General features: G+C 39.3%; 1 protein-coding gene across 2 annotated transcripts in view; it reads right to left on the bottom strand.

Annotated features, from left to right (window-relative positions):
* PIK3C2A (phosphatidylinositol-4-phosphate 3-kinase catalytic subunit type 2 alpha) overlaps positions 1-24,277 on the bottom strand; it is a 101,389-nt gene extending 77,112 nt beyond the window's left edge. Inside the window, exons 1-2 of one of the 2 annotated variants that reach the window (XM_028116865.2) lie at positions 24,178-24,277; positions 23,238-23,316 (exon numbers count right to left, since the gene is read on the bottom strand). The gene's annotated coding sequence lies outside the window, so the exon portion shown is untranslated. The remainder of the gene's footprint in view (positions 1-23,237; positions 23,317-24,177) is intronic. The other variant, XM_028116866.2, reaches the window with a different exon arrangement.
* Between the last annotated feature and the right edge of the window lie 1,986 nt (positions 24,278-26,263).

Here is a 26,263-nt window from a genome sequence, read left to right as displayed (position 1 = left end):
ACACATGAAATTAATGATATACTTTATGTAATCCAGTATGTTCAAAATACTGTCATTTCTATAGGTAACCAATATAAAAATATGAATGGGACATTTTATCTTGTTTTATATTGTCTTCAAAATATGTTATATATTTTACATTTACACATTTCAAACTTAGACTTGCCGTATTTCAAGTGCTCAAAAGCCAAAGGTAGCTAATGGACAACTTACGGTTAGAATTTATAAGGAAAGGAACAAAATGCATTGTGAACAAACTCATTAATTTCTGGATGGTAAGGAAAAATTTATCTTCCCAAAGGGAAGTCATTTCTTCCCTCAAGTCAATAAAATATCTCTAATGTCTATTAGTTAATCTTCTGGGGAAGAAAAATTTTGTTTAAGTTCTGTAGACGACATATAGCCTTTTAACAAAGGTCTGCCTTACCATTCTTGATAAATTTTTCATTTTTAAAGTATACAATTTCTAATTTTCTACAAATAGCAAACTGTTAACATTTCATAGATAAATGTGTTTACAATCGACCACACAGGATTACAAAATTACAAAAAGATTAACTATTTAAGTATAGAGGGAAAAAAAAAGAATCATAAAGCCAAAATAACCTGTGGAATTCCTAGTTAACCTCAGCATAAAGAAGGCCATCCTAACAGGATTCAAAAGCTAGAAAGAGAATATACAAATATGTATATTTGTATATACAAAAAAAATTGTTTTTGGTAAACAAGCACCACATAATTTATTCATTTCTTCAATAAATATTTATTATTGGATGTATACTAGATGCTGAAAAGCAAAATAAAAATAACTTAATCATTAGGGGTGCCTGGCTGGCTAAGTCAGAAGAGCACATAGCTCTTGATTGCAAGGTCCTGAGCTGGAGCGACAGACTGGTGTAGAGATTACTTAAATAAACTTAAAAAAAAAAAATTAACCATTAAAAATATCAATGAAAAACAATAAACTTGGGGTGCCTGGATGGCTCAGCCTGTTAAGCGTCTGCCTTCAGCTCGCTCAGTTCATGATCCCGGGTTCCTGAGATGGAGCCTACATAGGGCTCCCTGCACAGCAGGGAGTATACTTCTCCCTCTGCCTCTGCCCACCCTACTCATGCTCTCTCTCTCAAATGAATAAAATCTTTAAAAAATAAAATAAAATAAAGTTATACCTAATATACCAAATTGATAACACACAGAGAAAGAGAGAAAATACTCATCACACCAAAACTTGTAAAATACAGTAAGTAAAGGAAAATTTAGTGGTTTTTTTTTTTAAGATCTATTTATTTATTTATTTGACAGTGAGAGGGAGAGAGGGAGAGAGCACAAGCAGGGGGAGCAGCAGGCAGAGGGAGAGGGAGAAGCAGGCTCCCCGCTGAGCAGTGAGCCCAATGTGGGGCTCCATCCCAGGACCCCAGGATCGTGACCTAAACCAAAGGCAGATGCTTAACCAACTGAGCTACCCAGGAGCCCCGAAAAATTTAGTTTTAAATGATACTAGAAAAGTGGAAAGGTTGAAAAGTGAATGAAATAAGTATCCATCTCATGAAATCAGAAAAATTACAGCAAAATAAAAGCAGAACAAAAGGAATAAAGATTAGAGAAGGAACTACTGGCAGAGGAAATATACAACAGAGAAGATTTAAAAAGCCAAAGTCTGGTCCTTTTGAAAATACCAGTAAGATATCTGGTGATGCTGATCAAGAAAAAATAAGACAAGAATAAACAATATCAAGAATAAAAAAGGGATGGGGCGCCTGGGTGGCTCAGTCGGTTAAGCAGCTGCCCTCAGCTCAGGTCATGATCCCAGGTTCTGGGATCAAGCCCCACATCGGGCTCCCTGCTCAGTGGGGAGCCTGCTTCTCCCCTGCCTGCCATTCCCCCTGCTGTGCTCTGTCAAATAAATAAATCTTTAAAAAAAAAAAGGAATAAAAAAGGAACATCCAAAAGATGTGGCAAGCATTAGAAAGATAATTAGGGGATGGCTCCAAGATGGTGGAGGAGTAGGAGACCTAAATTTTGTCTGGTCCCAGGAATTCAGCTAGATAGTTATCAAACCATTCAGAACACCTACAAACTCAACTGGAGAACGAAGAAAAGAATGGCAGCAATTCTATGAACAGAAAAGCAACCACTTTCTGAAAGTGTATATTTTTCTGGGGTCGTTGTTACCCTTTTAGCATTTTGTTCTCTCATTCATCTATTCTCCTTTGGACAAAATGACAAGACAGAAAAACTCACCTCAAAAAAAAAAAAAAAGAATAAGAGGCGGTACCGAGAGCCAGGGACCTAATCAACACAGACATTAGTAAGATGTCGGAACTAGAATTCAGAAGGACGATTATAAAGATACTAGCTGGACTTGAAAAAAGCACAGAAGATACTAGAGAATTCCTTTCTGGAGAAATAAAAGAACTAAAATCTAACCAAGTCAAAATCAAAAAGGTTATTAATGAGGTCAATCAAAACTGGAAGCTTTAACTGCTAGGATAAATGAGGCAGAAGAGAGAATTAGTGATATAGAAGAGCAAATGATGGAGAATAAAGAAGCTGAGAAAAAGAGAGGTAAACAACTACTGGATCACAAGGGGAGAATTTGAGAGATAAGTGATACCATAAAGCGAAACATAAGAATCATTGGGATCCCAGAATAAGAAGAGAGAGGGGGGCAGATGGTATACTGGAGCAAATTATAGAAGAGAACTTCCCTAATTTGGGTAAGGAAACAGGCATCAAAATCCAGGAGGCACAGAGAACTCCCCACAAAATCAATAAAAATAGGTCAACACCCCAACATCTAATAGTAAAACTCACAAGTCTCAGAAACAAAGAGAAAATCCTGAAAAGAGCTTGGGACAAGAGGTCTGTAACCCAGAATGGTAGAAAACACTAGACTGGCAGCAGACCTATCCACAGAGACCTGGCAGGCCAGAAAGGACTGACATGATATATTCAGAGCACTAAATGAGAAAAATACGCAGCCAAGAATACTATATCCAGCTAGGCTGTCACTGAAAATAGAAAGAGAGATAAAAAGCTTCCAGAACAAACAAAAACTAAAATAATTTGTGAACACCAAACCAGCCCTACAAGAAGTATTGAAAGGGGTCCTCTAAGCAAATAAAGAGCCTAAAAGTAACAAAGACCAGAAAGGAAGAGAGACAATATACAGTAACAGTCACCTTACAGGCAATACAATGACACAAAATTCATATCTTTCAATAGTTACCCTGAATGTAAATGGGCTAAATGCCCCAATCAAAGACACAAGGTATCAGACTGGGTAAAAAAACAAGACCCATCGATATGCTGTCTGCAAGAGACTCATTTTAGACCCAAAGACACCTCCAGATTTAAAGTGAGGGGGTGGAAAAACTTTTACCATGCTAATGGACATCAAAAGAAAGCTGGTGTGGCAATCCTTATATCGGACAAATTAGATTTTAAACCAAAAACTATAATAAGAGTTGAGGAAGGACACTATATCCTACTTAAAGGGTCTATCCAACAAGAAGATCTAACAATTTTAAATATCTATGCCCCCAACATGAGAGCAGCCAATTAATAACAAAATCAAAGAATCACATCGACAATAACACAATAATAATAAGGGACTTTAACACCCGCCTCACTGGAATGGATAGATCATCTAAGCAAAAGATCAACAAGGAAATAAAGGCTTTAAATGACACATTGGACCAGATGGACTTCACAGATATATTCAGAACATTCCATCCCAAAGCAACAGAATACACATTCTTCTCTAGTGCCCATGGAACATTCTCCAGAATAGATCACATCCTGGGTCACAAATCAGGTCTCAACGGGTACCAAAAGATTGGGATCATTCCCTGCATATTTCTGGACCACAGTGATTTGAAACTAGAACTCAAACACAAGAAGAAAGTTGGAAAGAACTCAAATACATGGAGGCTAAAGAGCATTCTACTAAAGAATGAATGGGTCAACCAGGAAATTAAAGAAGAATTTTAAAAATTCATGAAAACAAATGAAAATGAAAATGCAACCATTCAAAATCTTTGGGATGCAGCAAAGACAGTCCTAAGAGGAAAGTAGATAGCAATACAAGCCTTTCTCAAGAAACAAGAAAGGTCTCAAATACACAACCTAACCCTACACCTAATGGAGCTGGAGAAAAGAACAGCAAATAAAGCCTAAACCCAGCAGGAGAAGAGAAATAATAAAGATCAGAGCAGAAATCAATGAAACAGAAACCAAAGGAACAGCAAAACAGATCAACAAAACTAGGAGTTGGTTCTCTGAAAGAATTAAGATTGATAAACTCCTGGCCAGACTTATCCAAAAGAAAAGAGAAAGGACCCAAATAAAATCATGAATGAAAGAGGAGAGATCACATCCAACACCAAAGAAATACAATTATAAGAACATATTATGAGCAACTATATGCCAGCAAATTAGATAATCTGGAAGAAATGGATGCATTCCTAGAGACATATAAACTACCAAAACTGAAGCAGGAAGAAATAGAAAACCTGAATAGACCCATAACCAGTAAGGAAATTGAAGCAGTCATCAAAAATCTCCCAACAAACAAAAGTCCAGGGCCAGATGGCTTCCCAGGGGAATTCTACCAAACATTAGAAGAATTAATACCTATTCTTCTAAAACTGTTCCAAAAAATAGAAATGGAAGGAAAACTTCCAAACTCGTTTTATGAGGCCACCATTACCTTGATCCCAAAACCAGACAAAGACCCCATCAAAAAGGAGAACTACAAACCAATATCCCTGATGAATATGGATGCAAAAATTCTCACCAAAATACTAGCCAAGGATCCAACAGTACCCTAAAAACATTATTCACCATGACCAAGTCGGATTTATTCCTGGGCTGCAAGGTTGGTTCAACATCTGCAAATCAATGTGATACAATACATTAATAAAAGAAAGAACAAGAACCATATGATCCTCTCAATAGATGAAGAAAAAACATTTAACAAAGTACAACATCCTTTCTTGATTAAAACTCTTCATAGTGTAGGGACAGAGGGTACAAATCTCAATATCATAAAAGTCATCTATGAAAAACCCACAGCAAATATCATACGCAATGGGGGAAAACTGAGAGCTTTTCCCATAAGGTCAGGAACACAGCAGGGATGTCCACTATCACCACTGCTATTCAACACAGTACTAGAAGTCCTACCCTCAGCAATCAGACAACAAAAAGAAATAAAAGGCATCCAAATTGGCAAAGAAGAAGTGAAACACTCACTCTTTGCAGATGACATGATACTTGATGTGGAAAACCCAAAAGACTCCACCCCAAAACTGCGAGAACTCATACAGGAATTCAGTAAAGCAGCAGGATGTAAAATCAATGCACAGAAATCAGCTGCATTTCTATACACCACCACCAAGACAGAAGTAAGAGAAATTAAGAAGTCGATCCCATTTAAAATTGCACCCAAACCCATAAGATACCTAGGAATAAATCTAACCAAAGAGGAAAAGAATCTATACTCCGAAAACTATAGAATACTCATGAAAGAAATTGAGGAAGACACAAAGAAATGGAAAAACGTTCCATGCTCATGGACTGGAAGAACAAATATTGTGAAAAAGTCTGCTACCTGGAGCAATCTACACATTTAATGCAATCCCTATCAAAATACCATCAACTTTTTTCAAAGAAATGGTAGAAATAATGCTAAAATTTGTATGGAACCAGAAAAGACCTCGAATAGCCAGAGCAATGTTGAAAAAGAAAAAGCAAAGCTGGTAGCAACACAATTCCAGACTTCAAGTTCTATTATAAAGCTGTCATCATCAAGACAGTATGGTAATGGCACCAAAATAGACACATAGATCAATGGAACAGAATAGAGAGCCCAGAAATGGACCCTCAACTCTATGGTCAACTAATCTTCAGCAAAGCAGGAAAGAATGTCCAATGGAAAAAAGACAATCTCCTCAACAAATGGTGTTGGGAAAATGGGACAGCCACATGCAGAAGAATGAAACTGGACCATTTCCTTACACCACACACAAAAATAGACTCAAAACGGTTGAAAGACCTAAATGTGAGACAGGAATGCATCAAAATCTTTGAGAACACAGGAGCAAAACATTGCCAAAGGCAAGGGAAGCAAGGGCAAAAATGAACTAATGGGACTTCATCAAGATAAGAAGCTTTTGCAAAGCAAAGGAAACAGTCAACAAAACCAAAGGACAACCGACAGAATGGGAGAAGATATTTGCAAATGACATATCAGATAAAGGACTAGTATCCAAAATCTATAAAGAACTTGAACTTGGATCAAACTCAACACCCAAAGAACAAATAATCCAATCAAGAGATGGGCAGAAGACCAAACAGACATTTCTGCAAAAACATCCAAATGGCCAACAGACACATGAAAAAGTGCTCAACATCACTCGGCATCAGGAAAATCCAAATCAAAACTTCAATGAGATACCACCTCACACCAGTCAGAATGGCTAAAATTAATAAGTCAGGAAACGACAGATATTGGCGAGGATGCGGAGAAAGGGGAATCCTCCTACACTGTTGGTGGGATGCAAGCTGGTGCAGCCACTCTGGAAAACAGTATGGAGGTTCCTCAAAAAGTTGAAAATAGAGGTACCCTATGACCCAGCAATTGCACTACTGGGTATTTACCCCAAAGATACAAATGTAGTGATCCAAAGGGGCACGTGCACCCCAATGTTTATAGCAGCAATGTGCATTATAGCCAAACTATGGAAAGAGCCTAGATGTCTATCAATAGATGAATGGATAAAGAAATGGAGTATGTATAGACAATGGAATATCATGCAGCCATCAAAAAATTGAAATCTTGCCATTTGCGACAATGTGGATGGAACTAGAGGGTATTATGCTAAGCGAAATAAGTCAATCAGAGAAAGACAAGTATCATATGATCTCACTGATAGGAGGAATTTGAGAAACAAGACAGGATCACAGGGGAAGGGAGGGAAAAATGAAACAAGACGAAACCAGAGAGGGAGACTCTTAATCTCAGGAAACAAACTGAGGGTTGCTGGAGTGGAGGGGGGTGGGAGGGATGGGGTGGCTGGGTGATGGACACTGGGGAGGGTAAGTACTATGGTGAGTGCTGTGAATTGTGTAAGACTGATGAATCACAGACCTGTACCCCTGAAACAAATAATACATTATATGTTAATAAAAAAAATTTAGAAAAAAAATTTTTAAAGAATATTAGGATATTAACAAGTTTAAGGAAATAAATTTTAAAATGTACACCAATTCCTAGAAGACAGTAACTTACTAAAACTGACTGAAATAGAAACATAAAGTTGAATAATCTTATAACCACTAAAGAAATTGAATTAGCAGGGGCGCCTGGGTGGCTCAGTCGTTAAGCGTCTGCCTTCGGCTCAGGTCATGATCCTATGGTCCTGGGATCGAGCCCCACATCAGGCTCCCTGCTCAGCCAAGAGCCTGCTTCTCCCTCTCCCACTCCCCCTGCTTGTGTTCCCTCTCTAGCTGTCTCTCTCTGTGTGTCAAATAAATAAAATCTTTGGGGGGGGGGGAAAGGAATTGAATTAGCAGTCAAAAATATTTTCAAGACGGCTTCACTGGCTTTATGTAAGGAAGAAACAATAATCTTTCACAAACTCTTCCAGAGAACAAACAAGAAGGTATGCTCCCCAAACTTTTTATGAGACTACTATAACTGATAACAAAACCAGGCAAGGAGAGAAAATTACAAACCAATCTTACTCATGAAATACATTATACAAAAAGTCCTAAACAAAATAGCAAACCAAACTTAGCTGTAAATACAAAATTCAATTTACCACATCAATAAAGAATTAAAATAGAAAAAGCATATGTTCATCTCAATAGATATTCTTAGCCAAGTACGAACAGAAGGGAAGTTCCTTATTTGACCGTGAGTAGCAACAAAAATCATACCTAATGATAAAACCTTGAAAGCTTCCCCCTTTGACCATGAACAAAAACAAGGATGCCCACAATCACTTCTATTCAACACCTGATAGACTCCTAGACAGCACAGATAAGAAAAAGAAAACTTAGGGTCAAAAGGAAGAAACAAAACATTATGCAGATAAAGTAAAAATTCCAAAGAATATGTAGATAATAGCAATGCTAGATTTTAGCAAGATTATTGAAAATGATTCTAATATATAAAAATCAATTGTATTTCTATACACAACAAATGGTTAAAAAAGGCCATTTTCAACATGATAATATTTACAGTAACACACAAAACCCACTAACGCAATACATGTAAGAAGTTGTGGGGGAAATTATAAAACTTTACTGACAAATACTAGGAGTATCTGAATGTAAGGGATATTTTTCCATGTTTACAAACTTGAAAACTTAATTTTATGAAGATGTCACCTCTCCTAAAATAGATCTATAGGCTTGATGAAATCCCAATCAAAATTCAACAGCTTTTAAAATAAAATTTGACAAGGTGATTCTAAAATTTATTCAGTAACCAAAATGGCCAAAATAGCCAAAACCCTCTTGAAAAAGAACAAGGTGGGAAGATTTGCTCTACCCAATAAAGACTTATTATAAAACTAATTTTATTTAAGGTAATATGGTATTTATGCAAGAAGAGATAAATCTAATAAAGAACAGGCTAAGAGGTCAAAAACAGAAACACACCTGCACAGACACCTGATTGAAGACAAGTGGTGTATCAGAGCACAGGGAAAGAACTGTCTTTAACAATAAATGAAGCTACGACAAATAAAGGGAATATGAGATGGGTTCCTACTTCCCTCCTTAAGCAAAAATCGACTCAAGGCAAACCAAACGTCTAACTGTGAAAGGAAAAACCAGAATTAGAGAAGGGAAAAATTTCTTAAGACAGAAAGCACTAACCACAAGAGAAAAAATAAATCTGACTATAATCCACAACTTTTATTTATCAAAAGACACCAAAGAGGATGATAAAAACAAGCCACAGAAAGGAAGAGATCTTTAACACATAACCAAAGGACTCAAATCCTAGATAAATAACTTCTACAAATTAAAAAGAAAGATAATCATAAGAACCTTCAAATAACATTACCCACCACAGTCCCTAGTAGGAACTAACCTGGAAGTAGTCATTAGCTCAATCTCTAATTCCGCTCTCATCTCCAGAGGTTGGGGAGGTGGGGGGTGAAACTGAAGGTTCCAATCCTCTAAACATGCCTCAAGTCTTTAGGGTGACCAGCCCCATTCTGAAACTATCTAGGGATCTCTGACACTATTAATCTCATTAGCATACAAAAGAAACTCTAGAAATTCCAAGGGCTTTAGGAGTTGCATGACAGGAACCAGGCACAAAGACCAAATATTTATTTTTTATTACATCAGAGTTCCTTCAGTGGAATTCTATCCAGTAATGCCAATGAACTACAGCTATAAGAAAAAAATGAGTAAAACGCAGAAACATGACAAGCACATGGACACAAAAATACATACAATGATTCCATTCACATAAAGTTCAAAAACATGGGCGCCTGGGTGGCTCAGATGGTTAAGCGTCTGCCTTCAGCTCAGGTCATGATCCCAGGGTCCTGGGATTGAGTCCCATATCGGGCTCCCTACTCCTTGGGAGCCTGCTTCTCCCTCTGCTTCTCTCTCTCTGTCTCTCATGAATAAATAAATAAAATCTTAGGGAAAAAAAGTTCAAAAACATGAAAAACTATATTGTTTAAGAATGCTTACATAAAGGTAAAACTGTGAAGGAAAGGAAAGGATTCTCAAAAGTTAGGACAGTGGTTACTCATGGAGGGAGGCAGAGATTCATGACCAAGGATAAGTACATTGGGGACTTCTGGAATACAAGCAATGTTCTAGTTCACTACCTATTGACTGATTACACAAGTGTTTATTTTACAATTACTTGTTAAATAATCATATATGCTTTATACACTTTTCTGTGAGTTATTTCATAATAAAAAAAGAATCCACTACCCACATTTTAAATTTAAGTAGTTTAAATATTTTCATATCATATTAAACATGGTATGTGAAAATTAACACCACCTGCAATTAACAGTATGTGGGGGTTTTTTAAAATTCACATGTGGCAAATTATATGAACATAAGAAGCTCAACTTTTTAATGTCATAAAAAATACAAATAAGAGCAATATTGTCCCTTTTCTTTGCCAATCTTTAGGCTAAATTAAGGACACTACTCATTCATTAAGGGATATGGAGAAAGGGTAATTAAGACTGCAAAAGAAAACAACAAATTATGGTTTCCCAAATTTTCACCATCTGTGAATCACTTAATGGGCATTGCACATATGATTTATGTCAAAAAAAATTCACTGCATTTTAAAATACAACATTTAAAATAGATACTCCTACCAGCGAGATGACTGCACACCCTCACCATTGTATGTTAAAAGAAAAAAAATAAATTTGTTGGATATAAGATTTTTATTTATTTGAGAAACAAAGATAGCGAGAGAGAGAGAGAGAGAGAGAGAGAGAGAATGAGCGCACATGAGTGGGGAGGAGAGGGAAAAGCAGGCTCCCCAGTGAGCAGGGAGCCCAACGCAGGGCTCGATCCCAGGACCCCGGGATCATGACCTGAGCCAAAGGCAGATGCTTAACTGAGCCACCCACGTGCCCCTCCAGCAAATTTATTTTATTTAAATTGAATTAGAAAATCCTAATTAAAAAAAAAGAAAATCCTAATTATAGCTTGTCAAGAATGCAACAATGTTTGATGGTAACTCCAGAGATAGTTATTGATATGTACATAAAATCTGATAGGCTCCACCTTCAAATATTTCTTGAATCTGAGCATTTTTTCTTTATATTCCTACTACCATCCTATACCAACCATCATCTGTTGCCTGGATTATTGGAATAGCTACCGAATCTGTTTCTGCAAACCCTCCACCCTCCACCTTCAGACTACTCTCAACACAGCAGACAGAGTGATACTGAAAAACCTCTATCTTCTTACCCCTCCACTCAGAACTTTCAACAGTTCCTATCTCAGAAAAAAAGTAAAATCCTTATAAAAGTCCACCAGGCACTCTAATATCTGCTCCCCCTATTACTTCTCTCCTGTAACTCTCCTCTCTGCTACTGTCCAACTAGCCTCCTTATTGTTCTCAAATACATTATACTTCTCACTGAGAGGCTTTGCTCTTCAGTTCCCTCTAGACTGCTCTTCCCCTGAATAGCTGAATGGCACTCTCTCTCACCTTCAAGTATTCACTGAGGAGGTGACATTTGAGTAAAGTCCTCCCTGATAATCAAGTTAAAACTGCAACTTTCTCTAACTCCACTGTCTATGCACTTTACTTACCTTTTCCTTAGTAATTAGTACCATCCAGTGTACTATAGCTTTTACTTATTTTATTGTCTAGCTTTCCCCCTCTAGACTATAAATTTAATGAAGCTGGGATTTAACTGTTAGGCTCACTCCTATATCCCCAGCACCTAGAACAATCCTAGAACAAGCAAGCTTTCATTCAAATGTTTGTTAACAAATGAAATTTAATCTAATACGGACCAGATTAGGAAGCAATTCTTCATTGTAGAGTGCCTCTGGTACTAAGATACTTAAAATTACATAAAAATATCTTACTCGAAATGAGTACTGTAAACTAAGAGATACCATAGATTTTAGTCCACTCTTGCTGCATTCATTTTCATTTAAAGTATCTGGAAGTCATCTTAAATGTGCCAAATTATAAACCATTAATTTCTTTCTCTGAGGGAATAAAATTATGTGCGTTACTCTCAGAATTGTTCTTCAGAGCCACATGGTCCTTTCTAGTCAGACCAAAAGACATCACTATTTTGAAGTTTGTGAAAAATGTAGTTCATGTCTGCTTGTTGATTAGAAATATAGGCCTTGGGGTCAACAGAGCAATTTCGCTAGAGATGAATCTTGAGGCTTTACCTATATAAAACTAAAGACCTGAAGTCATGAAAGTGGTTGCAATTGCCCTGGGAGAATGTGTAAAGTGAAGAGAAAAAAAAGAGACAAGGAGGAAATCAGAAGGGCCACTAATACCTAAGGAGGAAACAAAAGGTCAGAGGAAAATAATAGGTATGAAGACTGGTATCAGAGAAATAAGGGAATTCAACGTCCCTTTAAGGACACGGTTAGTAGTGTCAGAAACTACAGAGAGGTGACACAGGATAAGGGTTGAAAAAGAAAAAAAAAACTCAAAATCTAAGAGCTCATTTTTGATTATTTTAATAAGTTTCGAGATATAATTAACATAAAATTCACTCTTTTAAAGCATACGATTCAGTTGTTTTCATATATTCAGAACTGTGCAACCATCACCCCTAACAAATTGCAGAATATGTTCATCACCCCCAAAAGAAACCCTTTACCCATTAGCAGTCCCTCCTCCTTTCCCTACCCCACAGACCCTCAGTAGTGATTTTTCAGAGAGAACAATTTGGAGAAGTGCAGAAAACTGAAAGAGTAAGGAATTGCAAATAGCAAAGGCATATTATTATTATTATTTAAGATTTTATTTATTTGACAGAGAGAGAGAGACAGCGAGAGAGGGAACACAAGCAGGGCGAGTGGGAAAGGGAAAAACAGGCTCCTGGCTGAGCAGGGAGCCGGATGCGGGGCTTGATCCCAGGACCCCGGGATCATGACCTGAGCCGAAGGCAGATGCTTAATGACTGAGCCACCCAGGCACCCCAAGGCATACTATTCTTTCAAGTCATTGACAGTACAAGGAACTAAGAGAGACAGGAGGTATCAGGAATGGCTGTTTAAAAAGGTTTAAAAAGGCCTTCAACGTATAGTAGATTGAAGACAAGAATTCAGGGTACAAAGACAGAAAGACACAAGACTGGAGATTCACACGAGCTTAGATACTGGGTACAGTTGGATATGAATCAGAAGCATACATGAAGGGTCTGTCTTGAAAAGGAGAAGACATTTTACAAAACAGAGGTGATAAAGGTAAGGAACTACTAGGTCAATAACTAAAAATGGAAGACTGGGGGAGCCAATGGTGGAAAGCAGATTTTCGCTATCTAAAGTTTGGTAGTTTTAAATACTTCATCATTTGTAAGCTAAGCTTTACTATTTTAAAACAAAGGTAGGGAAAGGGCTTTTCCTGTTATTAGGATATACAAAGTGGCAAGATACTGTCTCACTTCAACAGTGAAAAGCAAGCTAAATAAGCTTTAAACAAATATTTTTAAGAGACATCAGAGAGCAAAGGACACACATTAAAAACCCTAATGAAGGGGCGCCTGGGTAGCTCAGTCGCTTAAGCATCTGCCTTTGGCTCAGGTTGTGATCCCTGATCCTGGGTTTGATCCCTGGTCCTGGGTTTGAGCCCTATGTCAGGCTCCCTGCTCAGTGGGGAGCCTGCTTCTCCCTCTCCCTCTGCCCCTCTCCTCTACTTGTGCTCTAATAGATAAGTAAAATCTTAAAAAAAAAAAAAACACCTTAATGACTTAAATTCCCAAAAGTGATAAACTTCTCATAGGAAAGGCGGGTCCATTGTTATTCTCATCCCTGGTACAGAAGAGCAGGAAAAATGCACTGCAGACAGGGATACGGAAAAACACATTAGACTTCTGATAAACACTTTTAACAGCCACGTGTAGGCTACCATTACAGATTAGAATTCTGAGGCGTGATGGAGGTAAAGGCCTGGATTAAGAATTATAAGGAGCAAAAAAAAAAAAAAAAAAAAAAATTATAAGGAGCCCCAGGCATGGAACAAGTCTGTACCCTTCCACCAACTCTTGCCCTCAGGTCTTCACGAAAGGCATAGGTAGCACACTGAAAGCTGGGGACAGGGCAGAAGAGCTGAAAGAGATCCCCCCTTGAAGTATGTGGGTCTCCCTGAAGTATAAGAAATCCACTTGAGGCACTCCAAGCTTTTAGCTACCAATGGCTGGGGACGGGGCAGGAGAGCTGAGAAAAAAGCCCTCCAAAGCATTCTAGGCCTTTATGAAAGATAGGCACCCTCCAGAGGCTGGGCTAAGGGCAGCAAGGCAAAGATCTCCCGAGACACAGAAAGCCAAGAACAGAGAAAGTAGAGAACAAAGGGACTTCCCAGCAACCTTAAAAAAAAAAAAAGCTAGCAGCTAGGCTACAAAACAAATCTCTAGAATCAAGTCAGTGGGGGCGACTGGGTTGCTCAGTTGGTTAAGCAACTGCCTTCAGCTCAGGTCATGATCTCAGGGTCCTGGGATCAAGCCCCGCATCAGGCTCCCTGCTCGGCGGGAAGCCTGCTTCTCCCTTCCTCACTCCCCCTGCTTGTGTTCCCTCTCTCGTTGTCTCTCTCTGTGTCAAATAAATAAATAAAATCTTAAAAAAAAAACAGAATCAATTCAGTGTTCAGATCCCAAATCCTTCTGAAGAGAAAGTCATCACTGCCACCCAAAGTACTTCAACCCAGTGGTAAACTGAGTCAAATTAAAGTTGCAACAAAGCACAGACCCATCTTACTTATAAATCAGCTTTCTCAGTTCAGTGGCCTGACAGAATAAGGCATGTTTAAGTTGTGCTAATATATAATCCAAGATTATGAGACAAAGAAAATGTGACACGGAGCACCTGGGTGGCTCAGTCGGTTAAGCATCTGCCTTCAGCTCAGGTCATGATCCCAGCATCCTAGGATGGAGCCCCACTTTGGGAGCCTCCTTCTCCCTCTCCCTGCCGCTCCCCCTGCTTGTGCTCTGTCAAATAAATCAAATAAATAAATAAAATCTTAAAAGAAAATGTGACCCATGGTCAAAGAAACAGTCAAAACAAGCAGATACAGTGATGGCCCAAATGTTGGAATTATCGAACAGGAAATGAGGATGAAACTACTAATTAGGATGAAAATACTAAATGATCTAGCAGAAAAAATGAAGGAGATGCATGGAGGGAGGGGGTGGCAGTTTCAGCAGAATGATACAAATTACAAAAAAGAATCAAACAGAAATACTAGAAAAATAAATCAGAAATGAAGAATTAGATCGACTGAAAGCATTAGAAAAGACTAATAAACTCGAAGACAAATCAATAGGACACATCCAAACTATGACAGTAAAAAAAGGAGAAAGATAAATCAGCATGCCTGTGGGACAATTTCAAATGGTCTAACATTTATAACTGGAGTCCCAGGAGAGGATAGAAGAGAATAAAAGAGAAAAAATATTTGAAAAGAAAATGGCCAAGAACTTTCTGCAAGTGAAGAAAGACATCAACCAAACAAATCTAAGAAGTTTAGAAGCCCGAGGATAAAAATATACTAGAGAATGAACCTAATGGGATCACAGAGTAATGTAAACAACTACTTGGAAAGAAGTGGCTTCAGTTCTTACTAATATTTGTGAAGTCAAATGAATCTAATATACAGAGTCTAGTCCTAAAGAAACCAGGGAGGTTTCTATAATGATTTGTAGATTTTAACCTTTTCTCCAAATTTAGATATGTTAGATATACAGCTATATTTCTAGCTTATTTAAGAAACTTTCTTATTTAAACCTAATTTTAGGGTATTAAGGAGGGTACATGTTGTGATGAGCACTGGGTGTTATATGCACCTAAGGAATCGTTGAACACTACATCAAAAACTAATGATGTACTATATATTGGCTAAATGAACATAATAAAAAAATTAATTAAAAAATTTAAACCTAATTTTACTCTGGATTTTCAGCGAAACTTTTTTCTTTGGGTTGGAATGTTTTCTGATAAAAATTGAAAATAAGTGGGGCGGGGTGCCTGGGTGGCTCAGTCCCGTTAAGCATCTGCCTTCAGCTCAGGTCATGACCTCAGGGTCCTGGGATTGAGCCCCGCATTGGGCTCCCTGATCAGCAGGAGGCCTGCTTCTCCCTCTCCCACTCCCCCTGCTTGTGCTCCCTCTCTCACTGTCTCTCTCTGTGTCAAATAAATAAATAAAATCTTAAAAATAAATAAATAAATAAAAATAGAAATAAGTGGGGCACCTGGGTGGCTCAGTTAAGCATCTGCCTTCGGCTCAGGTCATGATCTCGGGGTCCTGGGATCGAGCCCCACGTCCAGGGAGTCTGCTTCTCCTTCACCCCCTCTGGCCCGCTCTCTCATGCTCACTCTCTCTCTCAAATAAATCAGTAAAAAATCTTTAAAAAATTAATAAGCTAAATCTCCAAACTCAATTATCAAAAATCAAAAATATTCTCAAAAAAAAAATCTAAAACCTACACCAATATGAACTTTCTATAATTAAGTATTTCCAAGAAGGAAAAACACTAGTATATTCAATTATTAGGTGTGATAGGAAAAAAAAGGTGTCAGAGACAGTCAAGTGAACTTCACAACGTTCAAAGATATCTATCTGCTTTGCAGAAAAAATATATAAGGAAAACCAAAGTGGAAACCGGGAGACCAATTAATAACTGAAAAAATCTAGAAAAGAACTAGTAATTACTTGAACTAGGTTGGCAGCAATGGAAATATTAAGAATGTTTTTTTTCTTTTTTTTTTTTAAAGATTTTATTTACTTATTTGACAGAGAGAGAGCGAGCGAGCGAGCACAAGCAGGGGGAGCAGCAGGCAGAGGGAGAGGGAGAAGCAGGCTCCCCACCAAGCAGGGAACCCGATGTGGGGCTCGATCCCAGGACTCTGGGATCATGACCTGAGCCGAAGGCAGCCACTTAACCGACTGAGCCACCCAGGCGCCCCAAGAATGGTTTTCCTTAAACAAGCAAACAAAAACATTAAGTTTAGACAGTAAATGAAATGAGGGGAAAAACAGTGATGTGATAAAGAACGATTTAGTTGTGGGGAGGGGGATACTATTTTTAATGGTATAGTCAGGGAAAGATGAAATTGTAGTGATAACCTGGACATGAGGGGTGAGTCATGGGAAAAGCCACGACTTCCTAAGATTCCTAAGCTTCACAAGTTTAAAGATGGGATAAGTCTAGCCAGCTCCCACATTCTTTAACCTCCACACCACACTTTATAATTATGCTTTGCCCAAGTACTATAAGCAATTTAATAAAGGGCTTGATTCTCCCTGACAGTCATGATACTACTTTCAGCTCTTAGGAGCAACATTCTATACATAAAAGATTCACAACAGGGCATTCATCAAGAATGCATTCTATATCTGTATATATGTATCACTGTTTAGGAGGGGGGACATGGAGGGGGGAATACAGTTACAGCAAGAGATTGCTGTTGAAAAGACATTTTACTGACAAAGCAGTTTTCAATCTAACTCAAAATCCTAACAGTAGCATTGCTTTGTGAAGATAATTACTGAACTTTGAACCACTTTATTGTCCATTCATTTAACATGAATCATTAAATATACTGACATTACCCTAATTCCAACATGACAAATAACAGTAAGCTTTTGTGTTAAATGTTATGGTATATGCCTCCATTTCCAACATAGCTTAAGATAGGAAAACACAAAACTGAGTTACAACTGAGAACCCCCAAAAAGGGAATGAAAAGCTGACATGAATTATTTCTGGAATTTTCCCCCAAAACTCCCTAATTTCTATGGCTAACAAAATCTTTTCAAATGACACCAACTGCATTAAATTGGTAGTTTTATAGAACAGTGATAACAAAGAAGAGAAAATGATGTAGTAGCAAGACTTGAGGCTCAAATATCAGACCTCTTAGTAACTGCGTAATCTTAAGCAAGCTACTTATCTCCCTTTGTCTTAATTTTCTCATCTGTAAAAGATCGTATCTGTGTTGTCAGGCTTAATATATATAATGACTAGTTTATACAGACATCTAAAAATACATAATATGTATTACATCTTTCCAATTACTGGAACGACCATCAATATATTCATACCACTAAAAAAAGGCAGCTTATTGGGGTGCCTGAGTAGTGCAGTCAGTTGAGTGTCTGACTGGCTTCAGCTCAACTTGTGATCTCAGGGTCATGAGAATGAGCACCCCCCACCTCACCCAGCCCAGCTTTGGGCTGCGTGCTCACTGTGGAGTCTACTTGAAATTCTCTCTCCCTCTCCCTCTCCCACTTATGCTCACTCTCTCTCTAAAATAAATAAATAAATCTTGGGGTGCCTGGGTGGCTTAGTCAGTTAAGCATCTGCCTTTGGCTTGGGTCATGATCCCGGGGTCCTCCTTGGGTCATGCTCCCTGCTCGGGGGGAGTCTGCTCCTCCCTCTCCCTCTACCCCTCCCCACTGTTCGTGCTCTCTTTCACACTCTCTCAAATAAAACCTTTTAAAAAATAAACTATTTTAAAAAAGGAAGCTTATCACCAATAATCACATGGAAAGATGTTCAATATCATTACTCATCAAGGAAATGCAAACAAAAACCACAATGAGATACCACTTCATATCTACTAGAATGGCTAAGATTTTAAAAATGGAGAGTAAGTGTTGATAAGGATGTGGAAAAGCTGAAACCCTCATACTTTGTTGATGGCAATATAAGACGGTGCCGCCACTTTGGAAAACACTTTGGTGTTTCCTCAATAAATTAAACATAGAATTTCCCTATGACCCAGCAATTCCACTCCTAGATACGTACACCCAAAAGAATTAAAACAGAGTAACTGTACACTAATGATCATAGCAGTATTCACAATAGCTAAAAGGTAGCAGCAGCCCAACTGTCATCAAAAAATGGATATACAAAATGTGGTGTTTTATTGACTCTCAAAGCATTATGCCAAGTGAAAGAAGTCAGACTCAAAGGCTGAGGCACCTGGCTGGCATGTGACTCTTGATCTTGGGATTGTGAGTTCAAGCCCCGCGTTGAGTGTATATAACTAAAAACAAAAACAAAAACACCTTAAAAAAACAAAAAACGGGGGAGGTATGACCTCCCCGGAGTTGCAGATGACCATTTGTTTTTTAAAAAAAAAAAAAAAAAAAAGGCTGAATACACCGTATGATGCCAATTTACAGGACTTCTGGGAAGGCAAAACTATAGGAATAAAAAATAAATCAGTTGTCTGGAGGGTAAGTGAAAGAGACTGATTATAAAGGAGGATAAGGATACTTTTTGGAGTGACAGATTCTGTATCTTAATTGTGGTGGTGGCAGTTAAATGCTGTCACTCTCTTCAACTCCTAGAGCTGAAACCTAAAACAAATGAATTTTACTCTAAGTAAATTATATCACAATAAACCTGATTTTTTTAAAAAAAAGCTCTAAATAGTTACAGGTCATGTCATACATTTCAATACAGGCAGAATTCCAGTCTGATAAATGTCATTATGAGATCCAGGCTACATTCCCTGGAGCCAAAGACCACCTTTTCCCAACTCAGCACTGTAATCTAAAACATACGTACACACTAAACTAAAAAGAGAGGTCAGAACAGTTATAAATCACGTTATGAACACATATAAAGGGACTTAATAAATCAACTTGGTTATGGATACTCACAGCACTATGGTATACTTGGGTCTCCTTTAGAGCTTATCTTGGGGAGAAAAATACATGCTTTGCATAATTCCCTAAACTGCAAATAAAATATCTGAAAAAATGTTTTCCTGTTTCCTAATTAGACAGGTGTTTTTTTCCACGTCTATCACTCCAACATCCACATTCTGTTCCCACCTCACCAAGAAGGCAAAGTACCTGCACTGATTTCCCTCTATTGTCTCCTCTCATTTTCCCTGCCCTTTAATCTTGAAAGAGGTTTTTGTCTTTGCTGTTCCCTCTCATTCCACAGAACTTTATTAAATAGTTTTTTCTTTTAAGTAGGCTCCACACCCAAAATGGGGCTCGAACTCACAACTCCAAGATCAAGAGTCAAAAGCTCTGCCTACTTAGCCAGCCAGCCCCCATAACAGAACTTTAATACTTAATGTCTCCCTGCCACCACTGATTTTTTTTAAATGTTTTATTTATTTATTCATAAGTCATTGAGAGAGAGAGAGAGAGAGAGAGAGAGAGAGAGGCGCAGAGGCAGAGAGAGAAGCAGGCTCCCCGTCTAGCAGGGAGCCCGATGCGGGACTCGATCCCAGGATCCTGGGATCATGACGTGAGCCGAAGGCAGACGCTCAACCATCTGAGCCACCCAGGCGCCCCCACCATTGATATTTTCTGAAGATAAACTACCAACTTGTTTTTATAGGAAAATACTTAAAAAAAAAAAAGCCTGTTTCAATTAGGATTTCCCATACTGCAAATTTTTTTAACCAATATTCTTAACACTGCCTATTCTTTTCTCTTCTCATACTCAAATTCCTTATCAAATCCCTACTCATTTCACAACAGGAACTAACATTACTCTGCTGCTCGTTTATAGTCACCAACTTCTCCTTCAGTTCTCTTAACCATGTCTTCCTCGCTACTCAAGCCACAAGTTCACAGCCTGTGCTAAAATTTCCTGAATCACCCAAATAATATAAAAGTTCTGACCATTGGCCTCTACGTTCTTTATTGCAGAGGTCTACTTATTCTCATCTCTTACTTCACCTCTGTCCTGTCCTTACTTTTTCAAATAGAACTCACAAATCCTTCCTTAACCCTGTATTTTACTTTCTCTTATCTAAGGTTTTCCCCAAGTTGTTCCCTGTGCATTGAAATAATTCTGTCCCTGAAACCTCATCACCTTCTTCCTACAGTAACAGTTTAAGATCTAAACTCTACTCAAGGGACACCTGTCTGGCACAGTGGGTAGAACATGTAGCTCTTGACCGCCCCACGTTGAGTGTAAAGATTAAAAAAAAAAAAAAAAGTTGCTAAGCCAATAATAATTGCTTTCAAATCTATTAAAATCAAGAGTGTTTAAAAATCCCATACACAGCCAGCCAGCATGGAACAGAGAAGCAAAACAAGGGGCTTGACCCCAACATATTGGGGTTCAAAACCAGCTCTGCCATTCACTAACTGTAATCATGATGCAGCTGCCTAGTCTTCCTGAGCCTAAAATTCTTCATTTGTAAAGTGAGGACAATAAGTTTATTTAAAAAAAAAAATCCCAGGGGTGCCTGGGTAGCTCAGTCGGTTGGGCATCGGCCTTCGGCTCAGGTCATGATCCCAGAGTCCTGGGATCGAGCCCCGCATCGGGGTCCCTGCTCAGCAGGGAGCCTGCTTCTCCCTCTCTCTGCCTGCCGCTCTGCCTACTTGTGTTCTCTCTCTCTGTCAAATAAATAAATAAAATCTTTAAAAAAAATCCGACTTGCTTTTATACCCAAATAGCTAAATTAAAAATTTTAAGAAACCCAAAAAGTAGTTTAAAATTGTACAAATCTTATTTTTTTTAAAAGATTTTATTTATTTGACAGAGAGCAGGAGAGAGAGCGAGAGAAAGCACAAGCAGGGGCAGCAGAGGGAGAAGCAGACTCCTCGCTGAGCAGGGAGCCTGATGCAGGACTCAATCCCAGAATCCAGGGATCATGACCTGAGCTGAAGGCAGACGCCCAACCGAGCCACCAGGCACCCCTACTCCTTTTTAACGGCCTAAAAGGTCAATGTGCACTCTCCCATTGTGTTTTTAATCCATCACTTGTAAATAACAGATTGCAGACAAAAAGAAGGGATACAACATATACATAAAAGCACAAAATAAAGGTATCAAAACTGTGACTCCAACAGAGAACAGGGAAAACCATTTTTCTTCTAGTCTCAACCTTAAGCCTGTGAACAACCTAAAAGATATCCTATAGCAATCATTCCCACGTATGACCATAATTCCAATCAAAAAAAGATTCATGTCTGGGTGCCTGGGTGACTCAGTTGGTTGAGCGACTGCCTTTGGCTCAGGTCATGATCCTGGAGTCCCGGGATTGAGTCCTGCGTCAGGATCCCTGCTCAGCAGGGAGTCTGCTTCTCCCTCTGACCCTCCCCCCTCTCATGTGCTCTCTCTCAAATAAATCAATAAAATCTTAAAAAAAAAGATTCATGTCTGAATACCATCAAAATTATAAGAAATTATCAATTACCGGTAATACATTTCTCATAAGAGTTGCCTTTCCTTTTCAAGCAGGAATCCAAGATAGAAAAGCAGAATTTTCATACTGTATATTTGCATTGTTCAATATCATAGCTACTAACCACTAGCAGCTATTGAGTGCTTGAAATGTGGCTAGTCCAAAGTGAGATGCGTTTTAAGTGTAAGATGGACACCAGATTTCAAAGATGTACCAAAAAAAAAAAAAAAGCAAAATATCTTACATATGTGGCTCTCATTTAGTATTTCTACTGGCCAACATTTAGATGTAAAATCTCAAATTAAAAAATGGATACCAGAGTAAGCAGCTTGCTTAATATCTTACTATCACAGGTGATACTTTTACCTGCCTTAATTTATTCTTGAAACATGAGAAATAAAATGGATAATTTATGTTAGCAAATTAAGTAACAAGTTACAAAGCATTAAAAAAAGTGCTTTGCACAGCTGCTCTGAAAAGTTTGGTTTGATGCTCTGATAAGAACTCTGAACTCTTGGAAAATTCAACACCCTCGTTAGGTGTAAGTTCACTTATTGAATGTGCTTACAAGTGCAAAAACACTGCGCTAGATTAAAGAAAGATTCCTGGACATGGAACTGATGGGACAATCTTCAAGTGAAAATTTTAGAACCATTCATGGCACAAGGGAGAAACAAAGAACCAGTTACTTAATATACAGCTAATTACTTATAATTTTATAGTTTATATATAAATATTATAGTTTCTAACTCCTAAATGCAAGAACATCAACTTTGATGTTGTGAAAAGGTTGTGAAACCTATGGATGAAAACATTAAAATACACTGCTTGCCAAGAAAAACTGCAAGCAACATGCATACAAAACAGATTTTCATAAGAAAAAAAATGCTTCAGAATCTATTAATTCAGGGAAAATTACTTGTAGATGTAGCTCAATATATATATATGCTTGGTAGCTATATAAAATCACTTTTGAATTAAGTTTGAGTTAAATAATAAAATCTATCTATTCTCATAGTGCTTTTCAGTACTCAAAAACGTTCTTAGTATTAAACTAGGAATTATCTTCAACTGTATAGACCTCAATTAGGTCTAATTTGTCATGGTGAATAAGAGCGCTAACACCAAGTATGGCACAATGCTAAAAGGAGTCTCCTGGGGAAACTTAATCACAAGCCAAGGAGGCAAAGGTACAAAGTCTCTTCTGGAATCAGCATTCCCGGACCTCCAAACAGGCTTCCCCTTTATACTATGTCTTCACAGCTCTTCTAATAGCTTTCTTTTTCCTACATCTCTTCTAAGCTGTGGCTTTGATACTCCAATATATTAAACAATTTTCCCAGCAGAGCTTTTCTGACACCCACCTGGAAAGATTTTAGGGCACCTCTTTAATAGGTAATCTTGTTCAAAGACGAAGACCTCCTTCCTTCCTCTCAACACTCACTGTTCAAAATAAAAATATAATTACAACCTCAGCTTCTAACAGGCTAATTAACAGAAGGGAAGGAACTACCACAGGCTCTCTCTTCCACGTTCTTTATCCCCAGACTTTCCTCCTCAGTCTTCTTCCTCATTTCCCTCCTCAATCCCTACTCCCCCTGAAAAAATTTCCACAGCTAGAGAATCTCCTTTTTAAAGCCAAACCATTTAGTTAGGAAAATAAGTATGTACTTTTTTCTTCAATTATGTATTGTTCCTCTGTCACTCAGGAAGAGTTAAGCAAATATTTTTAATCTGACTGCACTCCCGGAAAGATGATGCATTAAACACACAATTAATACTGTTTTCCCGAATCAAGTGGATTGGCGGCAAAAAGGCAAACCGGGAGAAGAAAAAAATCATTATCTCAAAAGCTGGAGATGGGACAAGGAGGTGGGGGGGGTACACAACTGAGAAGTGCAACACACTTCGCCAGAATCTAACAATTCAACAAGAGAATAGGACCGGCCACAGTGACTCCGGCCCCGTACTGAAGGACAAGGGGGTGGTCTCCCCTCCCCCTTGGGACAAAACTAACTCTCAGGCGCACCACCTCCCAGCCTCCGCTAAGAGGGGCCTAATGGGGGCGCGGGCCCCTCGCACCTTAGGCGGGGCTGTCAGAAACGGTCTGGGTGGAAGTAAGGCCCGGGGAGGTGAATCCGGCTGGGGAAACGCCAAAAGTACCAGATAGGGGGTCAAAGGCGGACACCCGGGGACTGGGGGCCGCAGCAAGGGACCCTCCCAGCCGGGCTCCCCGGAGTCCCTCGCTGCCCTTGGACAGCAGGGTCCCACATACTGGCCCCCGCCGCACCCACCCCTCCTCACCTCACGCTGCCCGAGCCTCTGTCTCCACCACAAACCGAGCCGCCGCAGCAGCCGCGGTCCGAGCCATTTCCCTCCCAACCGCCCCAGCCGCCGCCAAGAGTCTCGGCGGACTCCGCGGCCAGCCAAGCAGAGCACGTCACTTCCGACCAGAGAAGCACCGCCCTCCGCGCCCAGGCTTCTGGTGGATTGGCTGGTACAGACGGCCTACCTGAGGTAGTGGGCGGGGCTTGGACGCGTCCCGCGAGGCTAGAGCTCGGGGAGTGGGGGCCTGGCTGACGCTTCCCCTGGGTAGTGCCGGGTGGCCTCAGGACGTTTTTCCCTGTAGCACCAGACCAGGGGGTGGGGGTGTACTTTCGGGGACCCCAGCCGGCCACTTCTCCGGCCGGGTGTCCGCCAACCACCGAAGTACTCTATTGTTCCCGTGCCCTCTCCAGGGACTCAGCAGTCTCCTCCAGCCTGGCTGTGGTTCCCAAATTCGTGGTTTTGGCCCCAGGCCACGGCGAGATTTGTTTGTGACTGGAAAACTGAAAGGAACAGGCAAGATAGAAAATCATGCACTCCAGACAGCATTTACCGACTGCTCACGGTGGATCAGGTGCTGTGGGGCGTGTAATTAGCCCGTCACGTTGATTGCGTAAAGCTCTTTCACATCGGTGTCTCATTTAATCCTCAGCAGCCAGGTAAGGAAGATAGCTCAATGATAACTCACAGCTACACGGCTCTTCTCTACATTACAAAATATCTTTACGTACAATCTCCAAAATAATACCTGCCTCATGAGAATTGAATGAGATTATGCTTGTAAAGTTTAGGCTTTAAATGTCCGATTTTAAAATTACATAACCATGTCAAGCAGATAGAAAAATTATCCCCATTTACAGGTAGTGAAGTTGGGAGCAGGATTCAAACTCAGTTTTGACTCCAATCTGTAGCATTTTACAACATACTGTCCCTTAGACAGTAAAGAGAAGGGGACACGCTCCTTCCACAGGCTTACAATCTAATGTGGTAGACTGATTTGGGCTTCAATTCTCAGTAAAAAAATAACCACAACAAAAACAACACTTTTTTAATTGTAAGAATGCTGTAAGTAGAACTTCCCTCCAACAAATAATGGGAAAGAAATCTTTTCTCTCTCTCTTTTTTTTTTTTTGGTAAGGTGGATGTGAAATGGATGAAGCCCTCCTATCACTCTAATAAACATGCCTACACCTCCCAGGAAATGAGACTGGACTGAGTTGCTACTCTATGGAGAAGCCTAGAAGCAACTGTATTCCTTGAGGCTATGGCTACCAGCTCTTGTCCACCCACCCTTCCTACTAGAGCTTTCCGTCTCTTCCTCCCCTCCCCCCACTTCCAGGCCGACTTTACACACCCTAGAAGAATGTCCCTTAGGAATCTGTTTAGTTCCACACCATTGTTCTACTTTATCTTCTCATCAAAGGAGGAATTTCTAGAATTGGCAGCTCTTTCACAAGATTAAAAGGGGAGGGGAAAATGATTTATCTCAGCTGGTTTCCTAGCTTCCGCTCCAGAACTGAGTGTGCCTTCAGAAAAGAAGGAAGAGGCCTTGAGAGAACACTGTGTCTTGAGGGAAGATTAGCTGTTTGACTTTTTTTATCTTTCTTACATTTTTTCTTATGAGAAATATTTTCTCTGGGTCCCAGCAGCACAGGACCCTTGATGAGTGAATTTCTTGTAATTCCAACTTCATTATTTTATTATGCTTCTCAAATGGCCAATACTTAGTAGCCTCTGATCGACCAGAAGGGTCCCAATAAGAAGAGAAAGGGATTTGATGGTTCTCCAGTTTCCAAAAAACTAGCATTCACAAATTGCCAGGTGTCAAGAATTGAACTAGTAGCCCTCTCTTAGCAGGTCATCTCTCTGGCAAAGGGTGTATGAGGATGGTTGTGTCAGCAGGAGAAACACAAATTTCTAGGACAGACTGGTGCAGCTGTCATTTGGAACCAAAGAAAACATAGCTGGCAGCCATTTCTCCCTCTCCTACCAGCTTCAATATTAAGATTTGAAAGTAGAGAAAAGAATTGAGGCATTATATTTTTAAGTGTTCCAATCCTAACCT

The sequence above is a fragment of the Eumetopias jubatus genome, unplaced genomic scaffold, assembly GCF_037043125.1.
Source record: "Eumetopias jubatus isolate StellerSeaLion01/CBP00866 unplaced genomic scaffold, mEumJub1_p1.0 scaffold_13, whole genome shotgun sequence".
Lineage (NCBI taxonomy): Eukaryota > Metazoa > Chordata > Mammalia > Carnivora > Otariidae > Eumetopias > Eumetopias jubatus.
This window is presented reverse-complemented; position numbering and strand designations above follow the sequence as displayed.